Here is a 12,615-nt window from a genome sequence, read left to right on the forward strand (position 1 = left end):
GGGGGAAAGGCCCGGGCCACCTGGCAGCACTCAAAGGGGAAGAGGCCTCACCTGGCCAGGCAGCGCTGATGGGACTCAGGCCCCGCCCCCGGCCGGAGCCTGACCCCGCCCGCCGGACTCTGCCTGAGCACAGGTGCACTTCACAGAGCCGCCGCCAGGAGGCGCTGGCGAGGGGGGGGCTGGGGTTCGGGGACCCTCAGCCCAAGCGGGTAGGGGGATCTCTGCAACCACGGGGGTACAGAGTCCAAGAGCCCCGGGAAGGTGCAGGGACCGCAAGCCCGTTTTGGCCATGGGGCCCTCTCCCCCGCGGGGGACACCTGCAACCTCCTCCGCACTCACACCCCGAGGGGCTGACAGTGCGCCGAGGACGCCATAGACGGAGGGGCGGGGTCACCGTCAGGGAGGGTACCACCTGTATGCCTCGGACTGCCTGCGTCCGCGGCCTCCTCCAAAGCTGCAGGCAGCAGGTCGGGGGGAAAGGCCCTGGCCACCCGGCAGCACTCAAAGGGGAAGAGGCCTCACCTGTCCAGGCAGCGCTGATGAGCCTCAGGCCCCGCCCCCGGCCGGAGCCTGACCCCGCCCGCCGGACTCTGCCTGAGCACAGGTGCAGTTCCCAGCGCCGCCGCTAGGGGGCGCGGGCGAGGGGTTTCGGGGACCCTTAGCCCCCACGGGGGTAGGCGAACCTGTATCCCAGAGGGAAACGGGACCCTCTTCCCCCTTGTGGGAAAAGTAAACCTTCCTCCCGGGGCACACCTGCACCCTCCTCTCGGACTCACAAACCCAGGGGCAGGACGTGTGCCCCAAGACGCCCTAGACGAAGGGGCGGCTTCACCGTCAGGGAGGGCAACCCCTGCAAGCCACAGACAGCCGGCGCCCGCGGCGTCCTCCAAAACGGCAGGCAGACATGCCGGCGGGGAAAGCCCTCAGCAACCCAGCACCACTCAAAGGGGAAGAGTCCTCCCCTGCCTCAGCAGCGCTGCTGAGCCCCAGGCTCCGCCCCCGGCCGGAGCCTGACCCCGCCCACCGGACTCTGCCTGAGCACAGGTGCACTTCACAGAGCCGCCGGGGGCGGGCATCGCCGGTAAATGGGGGCGGGGTCCCTCAGCACCAAGGGGGCAGGGTGAACCCTACACCATGGGGAAAGGGCCCGCACTTCCCCCATGGGGGAAGGAGGCCCACTTCCCCCTTGGGGAACGGTAAACCTTGCCCCGGGGCACACCTGCAGCCTCCTCTCGCACTCACACCAACAGGGGCAGGCCGGGCGCCGGAGGACGCCCTAGACGGAGGGGCGGGGTCACCGTCAGGGAGGGCGACCCCTGCAAGCCTCCGACTGTCTGCGTCCGCGGCCCCCTCCAAAGCTGCAGGCAGACAGGTCGGGGGGGAAAGGCCCGGGCCACCTGGCAGCACTCAAAGGGGAAGAGGCCTCACCTGGCCAGGCAGCGCTGATGGGACTCAGGCCCCGCCCCCGGCCGGAGCCTGACCCCGCCCGCCGGACTCTGCCTGAGCACAGGTGCAGTTCCCAGCGCCGCCGCTAGGGGGCGCGGGCGAGGGGTTTCGGGGACCCTTAGCCCCCACGGGGGTAGGGGACCTCTACCCCAGGGGGAAACGGGACCCTCTTCCCCCTTGTGGGAAAAGTAAACCTTCCTCCCGGGGCACACCTGCACCCTCCTCTCGGACTCACAAACCCCGGGGCAGGACGTGTGCCCCAAGACGCCCTAGACGAAGGGGCGGGTTCACCGTCAGGGAGGGCAACCCCTGCAAGCCATAGACAGCCGGCGCCCGCGGCGTCCTCCAAAACGGCAGGCAGACATGCCGGCGGGGAAAGCTCTCAGCAACCCAGCGCACTCAAAGGGGAAGAGTCCTCCCCTGCCTCAGCTGCGCTGCTGAGCCCCAGGCTCCGCCCCCGGCCGGAGCCTGACCCCGCCCACCGGACTCTGCCTGAGCACAGGTGCACTTCACAGAGCCGCCGCCAGGGGGCGCTGGCGAGGGTGGGGGGCTGGGGTTCGGGGACCCTCAGCCCAAGCGGGTAGGCGAGCTCTGCAACCACGGGGGTACAGAGTCCCAGAGCCCCGGGAAGGTGCAGGGACCGCAAGCCCGTTTTGGCCATGGGGCCCTCTCCCCCGCGGGGGACACCTGCAACCTCCTCCGCACTCACACCCCGAGGGGCTGACAGTGCGCCGAGGACGCCATAGACGGAGGGGCGGGGTCACCGTCAGGGAGGGTACCACCTGTATGCCTCGGACTGTCTGCGTCCGCGGCCTCCTCCAAAGCTGACAGGCAGACAGGTCGCGGGGGAAAGGCCCGGGACACCCGGCAGCACTCAAAGCGGAAGAGGCCTCACCTGTCCAGGCAGCGCTGATGAGCCTCAGGCCCCGACCCGGACAGAGCCTGACCCCGCCCGCCGGACTCTGCCTGAGCACAGGTGCACTTCACAGAGCCGCCGCCAGGGGGCGCTGGCGAGGGTGGGGGGCTGGGGTTCGGGGACCCTCAGCCCAAGCGGTAGGGGAGCTCTGCAACCACGGGGGTACAGAGTCCAAGAGCCCCGGGACGGTGCAGGGACCGCAAGCCCGTTTTGGCCATGGGGCCCTCTCCCCCGCGGGGGACACCTGCAACCTCCTCCGCACTCACACCCCGAGGGGCTGACAGTGCGCCGAGGACGCCATAGACGGAGGGGCGGGGTCACCGTCAGGGAGGGTACCACCTGTATGCCTCGGACTGTCTGCGTCCGCGGCCTCCTCCAAAGCTGCAGGCAGACAGGTCGCGGGGGAAAGGCCCGGGCCACCCGGCAGCACTCAAAGGGGAAGAGGCCTCACCTGTCCAGGCAGCGCTGATGAGCCTCAGGCCCCGCCCCCGGGCGGAGCCTGACCCCGCCCGCCGGACTCTGCCTGAGCACAGGTGCAGTTCCCAGCGCCGCCGCTAGGGGGCGCGGGCGAGGGGTTTCGGGGACCCTTAGCCCCCACGGGGGTAGGGGAACCTCTACCCCAGGGGGAAACGGGACCCTCTTCCCCCTTGTGGGAAAAGTAAACCTTCCTCCCGGGGCACACCTGCACCCTCCTCTCGGACTCACAAACCCAGGGGCAGGACGTGTGCCCCAAGACGCCCTAGACGAAGGGGCGGGTTCACCGTCAGGGAGGGCAACCCCTGCAAGCCACAGACAGCCGGCGCCCGCGGCGTCCTCCAAAACGGCAGGCAGACATGCCGGCGGGGAAAGCCCTCAGCAACCGAGCACCACTCAAAGGGGAAGAGTCCTCCCCTGCCTCAGCTGCGCGGCTGAGCCCCAGGCTCCGCCCCCGGCCGGAGACTGACCCCGCCCACCGGACTCTGCCTGAGCACAGGTGCACTTCACAGAGCCGCCGGGGGCGGGGATCGCCGGTAAATGGGGGCGGGGTCCCTCAGCACCAAGGGGGCAGGGTGACCCCTACACCATGGGGAAAGGGCCCGCACTTCCCCCATGGGGGAAGGAGGCCCACTTCCCCCTTGGGGAACGGTAAACCTTGCCCCGGGGCACACCTGCAGCCTCCTCTCGCACTCACACCAACAGGGGCAGGCCGGGCGCCGGAGGACGCCCTAGACGGAGGGGCGGGGTCACCGTCAGGGAGGGCGACCCCTGCAAGCCTCCGACTGTCTGCGTCCGCGGCCCCCTCCAAAGCTGCAGGCAGACAGGTCGGGGGGGAAAGGCCCGGGCCACCTGGCAGCACTCAAAGGGGAAGAGGCCTCACCTGGCCAGGCAGCGCTGATGGGACTCAGGCCCCGCCCGCGGCCGGAGCCTGACCCCGCCCGCCGGACTCTGCCTGAGCACAAGTGCACTTCACAGAGCCGCCGCCAGGGGGCGCTGGCGAGGGGGGGGGCTGGGGTTCGGGGACCCTCAGCCCAAGCGGGAAGGGGGAGCTCTGCAACCACGGGGGTACAGAGTCCAAGAGCCCCGGGAAGGTGCAGGGACCGCAAGCCCGTTTTGGCCATGGGGCCCTCTCCCCCGCGGGGGACACCTGCAACCTCCTCCGCACTCACACCCCGAGGGGCTGACAGTGCGCCGAGGACGCCATAGACGGAGGGGCGGGGTCACCGTCAGGGAGGGTACCACCTGTATGCCTCGAACTGTCTGCGTCCGCGGCCTCCTCCAAAGCTGCAGGCAGACAGGTCGGGGGGAAAGGCCCGGGCCACCCGGCAGCACTCAAAGGGGAAGAGGCCTCACCTGTCCAGGCAGCGCTGATGAGCCTCAGGCCCCGCCCCCGGCCGGAGCCTGACCCCGCCCGCCGGACTCTGCCTGAGCACAGGTGCAGTTCCCAGCGCCGCCGCTAGGGGGCGCGGGGGAGGGGTTTCGGGGACCCTTAGCCCCCACGGGGGTAGGGGAACCTCTACCCCAGGGGGAAACGGGACCCTCTTCCCCCTTGTGGGAAAAGTAAACCTTCCTCCCGGGGCACACCTGCACCCTCCTCTCGGACTCACAAACCCCGGGGCAGGACGTGTGCCCCAAGACGCCCTAGACGAAGGGGCGGGTTCACCGTCAGGGAGGGCAACCCCTGCAAGCCACAGACAGCCGGCGCCCGCGGCGTCCTCCAAAACGGCAGGCAGACATGCCGGCGGGGAAAGCCCTCAGCAACCCAGCACCACTCAAAGGGGAAGAGTCCTCCCCTGCCTCAGCTGCGCTGCTGAGCCCCAGGCTCCGCCCCCGGCCGGAGCCTGACCCCGCCCACCGGACTCTGCCTGAGCACAGGTGCACTTCACAGAGCCGCCGGGGAGGGGGTCGCCGGTAAATGGGGGCGGGGTCCCTCAGCACCAAGGGGGCAGGGTGACCCCTACACCATGGGGAAAGGGCCCGCACTTCCCCCATGGGGGAAGGAGGCCCACTTCCCCCTTGGGGAACGGTAAACCTTGCCCCGGGGCACACCTGCAGCCTCCTCTCGCACTCACACCAACAGGGGCAGGCCGGGCGCCGGAGGACGCCCTAGACGGAGGGGCGGGGACACCGTCAGGGAGGGCGACCCCTGCAAGCCTCCGACTGTCTGCGTCCGCGGCCCCCTCCAAAGCTGCAGGCAGACAGGTCGGGGGGGAAAGGCCCGGGCCACCTGGCAGCACTCAAAGGGGAAGAGGCCTCACCTGGCCAGGCAGCGCTGATGGGACTCAGGCCCCGCCCCCGGCCGGAGCCTGACCCCGCCCGCCGGACTCTGCCTGAGCACAGGTGCACTTCACAGAGCCGCCGCCAGGAGGCGCTGGCGAGGGGTGGGCTGGGGTTCGGGGACCCTCAGCCCAAGCGGGTAGGGGGAGCTCTGCAACCACGGGGGTACAGAGTCCAAGAGCCCCGGGAAGGTGCAGGGACCGCAAGCCCGTTTTGGCCATGGGGCCCTCTCCCCCGCGGGGGACACCTGCAACCTCCTCCGCACTCACACCCCGAGGGGCTGACAGTGCGCCGAGGACGCCATAGACGGAGGGGCGGGGTCACCGTCAGGGAGGGTACCACCTGTATGCCTCGGACTGCCTGCGTCCGCGGCCTCCTCCAAAGCTGCAGGCAGCAGGTCGGGGGGAAAGGCCCGGGCCACCCGGCAGCACTCAAAGGGGAAGAGGCCTCACCTGTCCAGGCAGCGCTGATGAGCCTCAGGCCCCGCCCCCGGCCGGAGCCTGACCCCGCCCGCCGGACTCTGCCTGAGCACAGGTGCAGTTCCCAGCGCCGCCGCTAGGGGGCGCGGGCGAGGGGTTTCGGGGACCCTTAGCCCCCACGGGGGTAGGGGAACCTCTACCCCAGGGGGAAACGGGACCCTCTTCCCCCTTGTGGGAAAAGTAAACCTTCCTCCCGGGGCACACCTGCACCCTACTCTCGGACTCACAAACCCCGGGGCAGGACGTGTGCCCCAAGACGCCCTAGACGAAGGGGCGGGTTCACCGTCAGGGAGGGCAACCCCTGCAAGCCACAGACAGCCGGCGCCCGCGGCGTCCTCCAAAACGGCAGGCAGACATGCCGGCGGGGAAAGCCCTCAGCAACCCAGCACCACTCAAAGGGGAAGAGTCCTCCCCTGACTCAGCTGCGCTGCTGAGCCCCAGGCTCCGCCCCCGGCCGGAGACTGACCCCGCCCACCGGACTCTGCCTGAGCACAGGTGCACTTCACAGAGCCGCCGGGGGCGGGGATCGCCGGTAAATGGGGGCGGGGTCCCTCAGCACCAAGGGGGCAGGGTGACCCCTACACCATGGGGAAAGGGCCCGCACTTCCCCCATGGGGGAAGGAGGCCCACTTCCCCCTTGGGGAACGGTAAACCTTGCCCCGGGGCACACCTGCAGCCTCCTCTCGCACTCACACCAACAGGGGCAGGCCGGGCGCCGGAGGACGCCCTAGACGGAGGGGCGGGGTCACCGTCAGGGAGGGCGACCCCTGCAAGCCTCCGACTGTCTGCGTCCGCGGCCCCCTCCAAAGCTGCAGGCAGACAGGTCGGGGGGGAAAGGCCCGGGCCACCTGGCAGCACTCAAAGGGGAAGAGGCCTCACCTGGCCAGGCAGCGCTGATGGGACTCAGGCCCCGCCCCCGGCCGGAGCCTGACCCCGCCCGCCGGACTCTGCCTGAGCACAGGTGCACTTCACAGAGCCGCCGACAGGAGGCGCTGGCGAGGGGGGGGCTGGGGTTCGGGGACCCTCAGCCCAAGCGGGTAGGGGGAGCTCTGCAACCACGGGGGTACAGAGTCCAAGAGCCCCGGGAAGGTGCAGGGACCGCAAGCCCGTTTTGGCCATGGGGCCCTCTCCCCCGCGGGGGACACCTGCAACCTCCTCCGCACTCACACCCCGAGGGGCTGACAGTGCGCCGAGGACGCCATAGACGGAGGGGCGGGGTCACCGTCAGGGAGGGTACCACCTGTATGCCTCGGACTGCCTGCGTCCGCGGCCTCCTCCAAAGCTGCAGGCAGCAGGTCGGGGGGGAAGGCCCGGGCCACCCGGCAGCACTCAAAGGGGAAGAGGCCTCACCTGTCCAGGCAGCGCTGATGAGCCTCAGGCCCCGCCCCCGGCCGGAGCCTGACCCCGCCCGCCGGACTCTGCCTGAGCACAGGTGCAGTTCCCAGCGCCGCCGCTAGGGGGCGCGGGCGAGGGGTTTCGGGGACCCTTAGCCCCCACGGGGGTAGGGGAACCTCTACCCCAGGGGGAAACGGGACCCTCTTCCCCCTTGTGGGAAAAGTAAACCTTCCTCCCGGGGCACACCTGCACCCTCCTCTCGGACTCACAAACCCCGGGGCAGGACGTGTGCCCCAAGACGCCCTAGACGAAGGGGCGGGTTCACCGTCAGGGAGGGCAACCCCTGCAAGCCACAGACAGCCGGCGCCCGCGGCGTCCTCCAAAACGGCAGGCAGACATGCCGGCGGGGAAAGCCCTCAGCAACCCAGCACCACTCAAAGGGGAAGAGTCCTCCCCTGCCTCAGCTGCGCTGCTGAGCCCCAGGCTCCGCCCCCGGCCGGAGACTGACCCCGCCCACCGGACTCTGCCTGAGCACAGGTGCACTTCACAGAGCCGCCGGGGGCGGGGATCGCCGGTAAATGGGGGCGGGGTCCCTCAGCACCAAGGGGGCAGGGTGACCCCTACACCATGGGGAAAGGGCCCGCACTTCCCCCATGGGGGAAGGAGGCCCACTTCCCCCTTGGGGAACGGTAAACCTTGCCCCGGGACACACCTGCAGCCTCCTCTCGCACTCACACCAACAGGGGCAGGCCGGGCGCCGGAGGACGCCCTAGACGGAGGGGCGGGGTCACCGTCAGGGAGGGCGACCCCTGCAAGCCTCCGACTGTCTGCGTCCGCGGCCCCCTCCAAAGCTGCAGGCAGACAGGTCGGGGGGGAAAGGCCCGGGCCACCTGGCAGCACTCAAAGGGGAAGAGGCCTCACCTGGCCAGGCAGCGCTGATGGGACTCAGGCCCCGCCCCCGGCCGGAGCCTGACCCCGCCCGCCGGACTCTGCCTGAGCACAGGTGCACTTCACAGAGCCGCCGCCAGGGGGCGCTGGCGAGGGGGGGGCTGGGGTTCGGGGACCCTCAGCCCAAGCGGGTAGGGGGAGCTCTGCAACCACGGGGGTACAGAGTCCAAGAGCCCCGGGAAGGTGCAGGGACCGCAAGCCCGTTTTGGCCATGGGGCCCTCTCCCCCGCGGGGGACACCTGCAACCTCCTCCGCACTCACACCCCGAGGGGCTGACAGTGCGCCGAGGACGCCATAGACGGAGGGGCGGGGTCACCGTCAGGGAGGGTACCACCTGTATGCCTCGGACTGTCTGCGTCTGCGGCCTCCTCCAAAGCTGCAGGCAGACAGGTCGGGGGGAAAGGCCCGGGCCACCCGGCAGCACTCAAAGGGGAAGAGGCCTCACCTGTCCAGGCAGCGCTGATGAGCCTCAGGCCCCGCCCCCGGCCGGAGCCTGACCCCGCCCGCCGGACTCTGCCTGAGCACAGGTGCAGTTCCCAGCGCCGCCGCTAGGGGGCGCGGGCGAGGGGTTTCGGGGACCCTTAGCCCCCACGGGGGTAGGCGAACCTGTATCCCAGAGGGAAACGGGACCCTCTTCCCCCTTGTGGGAAAAGTAAACCTTCCTCCCGGGGCACACCTGCACCCTCCTCTCGGACTCACAAACTCAGGGGCAGGACGTGTGCCCCAAGACGCCCTAGACGAAGGGGCGGCTTCACCGTCAGGGAGGGCAACCCCTGCAAGCCACAGACAGCCGGCGCCCGCGGCGTCCTCCAAAACGGCAGGCAGACATGCCGGCGGGGAAAGCCCTCAGCAACCCAGCACCACTCAAAGGGGAAGAGTCCTCCCCTGCCTCAGCTGCGCTGCTGAGCCCCAGGCTCCGCCCCCGGCCGGAGCCGGACCCCGCCCACCGGACTCTGCCTGAGCACAGGTGCACTTCACAGAGCCGCCGGGGGGAGGGGTCGCCGGAAAATGGGGGCGGGGTCCCTCAGCACCAAGGGGGCAGGGTGACCCCTACACCATGGGGAAAGGGCCCGCACTTCCCCCATGGGGGAAGGAGGCCCACTTCCCCCTTGGGGAACGGTAAACCTTGCCCCGGGGCACACCTGCAGCCTCCTCTCGCACTCACACCAACAGGGGCAGGCCGGGCGCCGGAGGACGCCCTAGACGGAGGGGCGGGGTCACCGTCAGGGAGGGCGACCCCTGCAAGCCTCCGACTGTCTGCGTCCGCGGCCCCCTCCAAAGCTGCAGGCAGACAGGTCGGGGGGGAAAGGCCCGGGCCACCTGGCAGCACTCAAAGGGGAAGAGGCCTCACCTGGCCAGGCAGCGCTGATGGGACTCAGGCCCCGCCCCCGGCCGGAGCCTGACCCCGCCCGCCGGACTCTGCCTGAGCACAGGTGCACTTCACAGAGCCGCCGACAGGAGGCGCTGGCGAGGGGGGGGCTGGGGTTCGGGGACCCTCAGCCCAAGCGGGTAGGGGGAGCTCTGCAACCACGGGGGTACAGAGTCCAAGAGCCCCGGGAAGGTGCAGGGACCGCAAGCCCGTTTTGGCCATGGGGCCCTCTCCCCCGCGGGGGACACCTGCAACCTCCTCCGCACTCACACCCCGAGGGGCTGACAGTGCGCCGAGGACGCCATAGACGGAGGGGCGGGGTCACCGTCAGGGAGGGTACCACCTGTATGCCTCGGACTGTCTGCGTCCGCGGCCTCCTCCAAAGCTGCAGGAAGACAGGTCGCGGGGGAAAGGCCCGGGCCACCCGGCAGCACTCAAAGGGGAAGAGGCCTCACCTGGCCAGGCAGTGCTGATGGGACTCAGGCCCGGCCCCCGGCCGGAGCCTGACCCCGCCCGCCGGACTCTGCCTGAGCACAGGTGCAGTTCCCAGCGCCGCCGCTAGGGGGCGCGGGAGAGGGGTTTCGGGGACCCTTAGCCCCCACGGGGGTAGGGGAACCTCTACCCCAGGGGGAAACGGGACCCTCTTCCCCCTTGTGGGAAAAGTAAACCTTCCTCCCGGGGCACACCTGCACCCTCCTCTCGGACTCACAAACCCAGGGGCAGGACGTGTGCCCCAAGACGCCCTAGACGAAGGGGCGGGTTCACCGTCAGGGAGGGCAACCCCTGCAAGCCACAGACAGCCGGCGCCCGCGGCGTCCTCCAAAACGGCAGGCAGACATGCCGGCGGGGAAAGCCCTCAGCAACCCAGCACCACTCAAAGGGGAAGAGTCCTCCCCTGCCTCAGCTGCGCTGCTGAGCCCCAGGCTCCGCCCCTGGCCGGAGCCTGACCCCACCCACCGCACTCTGCCTGAGCACAGGTGCACTTCACAGAGCCGCCGGGGGGAGGGGTCGCCGGTAAATGGGGGCGGGGTCCCTCAGCACCAAGGGGGCAGGGTGACCCCTACACCATGGGGAAAGGGCCGGCACTTCCCCCATGGGGGAAGGAGGCCCACTTCCCCCTTGGGGAACGGTAAACCTTGCCCCGGGGCACACCTGCAGCCTCCTCTCGCACTCACACAAACAGGGGCAGGCCGGGCGCCGGAGGACGCCCTAGACGGAGGGGCGGGGTCACCGTCAGGGAGGGCGACCCCTGCAAGCCTCCGACTGTCTGCGTCCGCGGCCCCCTCCAAAGCTGCAGGCAGACAGGTCGGGGGGGAAAGGCCCGGGCCACCTGGCAGCACTCAAAGGGGAAGAGGCCTCACCTGGCCAGGCAGCGCTGATGGGACTCAGGCCCCGCCCCCGGCCGGAGCCTGACCCCGCCCGCCGGACTCTGCCTGAGCACAGGTGCAGTTCCCAGCGCCGCCGCTAGGGGGCGCGGGCGAGGGGTTTCGGGGACCCTTAGCCCCCACGGGGGTAGGGGAACCTCTACCCCAGGGGGAAACGGGACCCTCTTCCCCCTTGTGGGAAAAGTAAACCTTCCTCCCGGGGCACACCTGCACCCTCCTCTCGGACTCACAAACCCAGGGGCAGGACGTGTGCCCCAAGACGCCCTAGACGAAGGGGCGGGTTCACCGTCAGGGAGGGCAACCCCTGCAAGCCACAGACAGCCGGCGCCCGCGGCGTCCTCCAAAACGGCAGGCAGACATGCCGGCGGGGAAAGCCCTCAGCAACACAGCACCACTCAAAGGGGAAGAGTCCTCCCCTGCCTCAGCTGCGCTGCTGAGCCCCAGGCTCCGCCCCCTGCCGGAGACTGACCCCGCCCACCGGACTCTGCCTGAGCACAGGTGCACTTCACAGAGCCGCCGGGGGGAGGGGTCGCCGGTAAATGGGGGCGGGGTCCCTCAGCACCAAGGGGGCAGGGTGACCCCTACACCATGGGGAAAGGGCCCGCACTTCCCCCATGGGGGAAGGAGGCCCACTTCCCCCTTGGGGAACGGTAAACCTTGCCCCGGGGCACACCTGCAGCCTCCTCTCGCACTCACACCAACAGGGGCAGGCCGGGCGCCGGAGGACGCCCTAGACGGAGGGGCGGGGTCACCGTCAGGGAGGGCGACCCCTGCAAGCCTCCGACTGTCTGCGTCCGCGGCCCCCTCCAAAGCTGCAGGCATACAGGTCGGGGGGGAAAGGCCCTGGCCACCTGGCAGCACTCAAAGGGGAAGAGGCCTCACCTGGCCAGGCAGCGCTGATGGGACTCAGGCCCCGCTCCCGGCCGGAGCCTGACCCCGCCCGCCGGACTCTGCCTGAGCACAGGTGCAGTTCCCAGCGCCGCCGCTTGGGGCTCGGGCGAGGGGTTTCGGGGACCATTAGCCCCCACGGGGGTAGGGGAACCTCTTCCCCAGGGGGAAACGGGACCCTCTTCCCCCTTGTGGGAAAAGTAAACCTTCCTCCCGGGGCACACCTGCACCCTCCTCTCGGACTCACAAACCCAGGGGTAGGACGTGTGCCCCAAGACGCCCTAGACGAAGGGGCGGGTTCACCGTCAGGGAGGGCAACCCCTGCAAGCCACAGACAGCCGGCGCCCGCGGCGTCCTCCAAAACGGCAGGCAGACATGCCGGCGGGGAAAGCCCTCAGCAACCCAGCACCACTCAAAGGGGAAGAGTCCTCCCCTGCCTCAGCTGCGCTGCTGAGCCCCAGGCTCCGCCCCCGGCCGGAGACTGACCCCGCCCACCGGACTCTGCCTGAGCACAGGTGCACTTCACAGAGCCGCCGGGGGGAGGGGTCGCCGGTAAATGGGGGCGGGGTCCCTCAGCTCCAAGGGGGCAGGGTGACCCCTACACCATGGGGAAAGGGCCGGCACTTCCCCCATGGGGGAAGGAGGCCCACTTCCCCCTTGGGGAACGGTAAACCTTGCCCCGGGGCACACCTGCAGCCTCCTCTCGCACTCACACCAACAGGGGCAGGCCGGGCGCCGGAGGACGCCCTAGACCAACAGGGGCGTCAGGGAGGGCGACCCCTGCAAGCCTCCGACTGTCTGCGTCCGCGGCCCCCTCCAAAGCTGCAGGCAGACAGGTCGGGGGGGACAGGCCCGGGCCACCTGGCAGCACTCAAAGGGGAAGAGGCCTCACCTGGCCAGGCAGCGCTGATGGGACTCAGGCCCCGCCCCCGGCCGGAGCCTGACCCCGCCCGCCGGACTCTGCCTGAGCACAGGTGCACTTCACAGAGCCGCCGCCAGGGGGCGCTGGCGAGGGTGGGGGGCTGGGGTTCGGGGACCCTCAGCCCAAGCGGGTAGGGGAGCTCTGCAACCACGGGGGTACAGAGTCCAAGAGCC

The sequence above is a fragment of the Talpa europaea genome (assembly GCF_964194135.1).
Source record: "Talpa europaea genome assembly, chromosome: 7".
Lineage (NCBI taxonomy): Eukaryota > Metazoa > Chordata > Mammalia > Eulipotyphla > Talpidae > Talpa > Talpa europaea.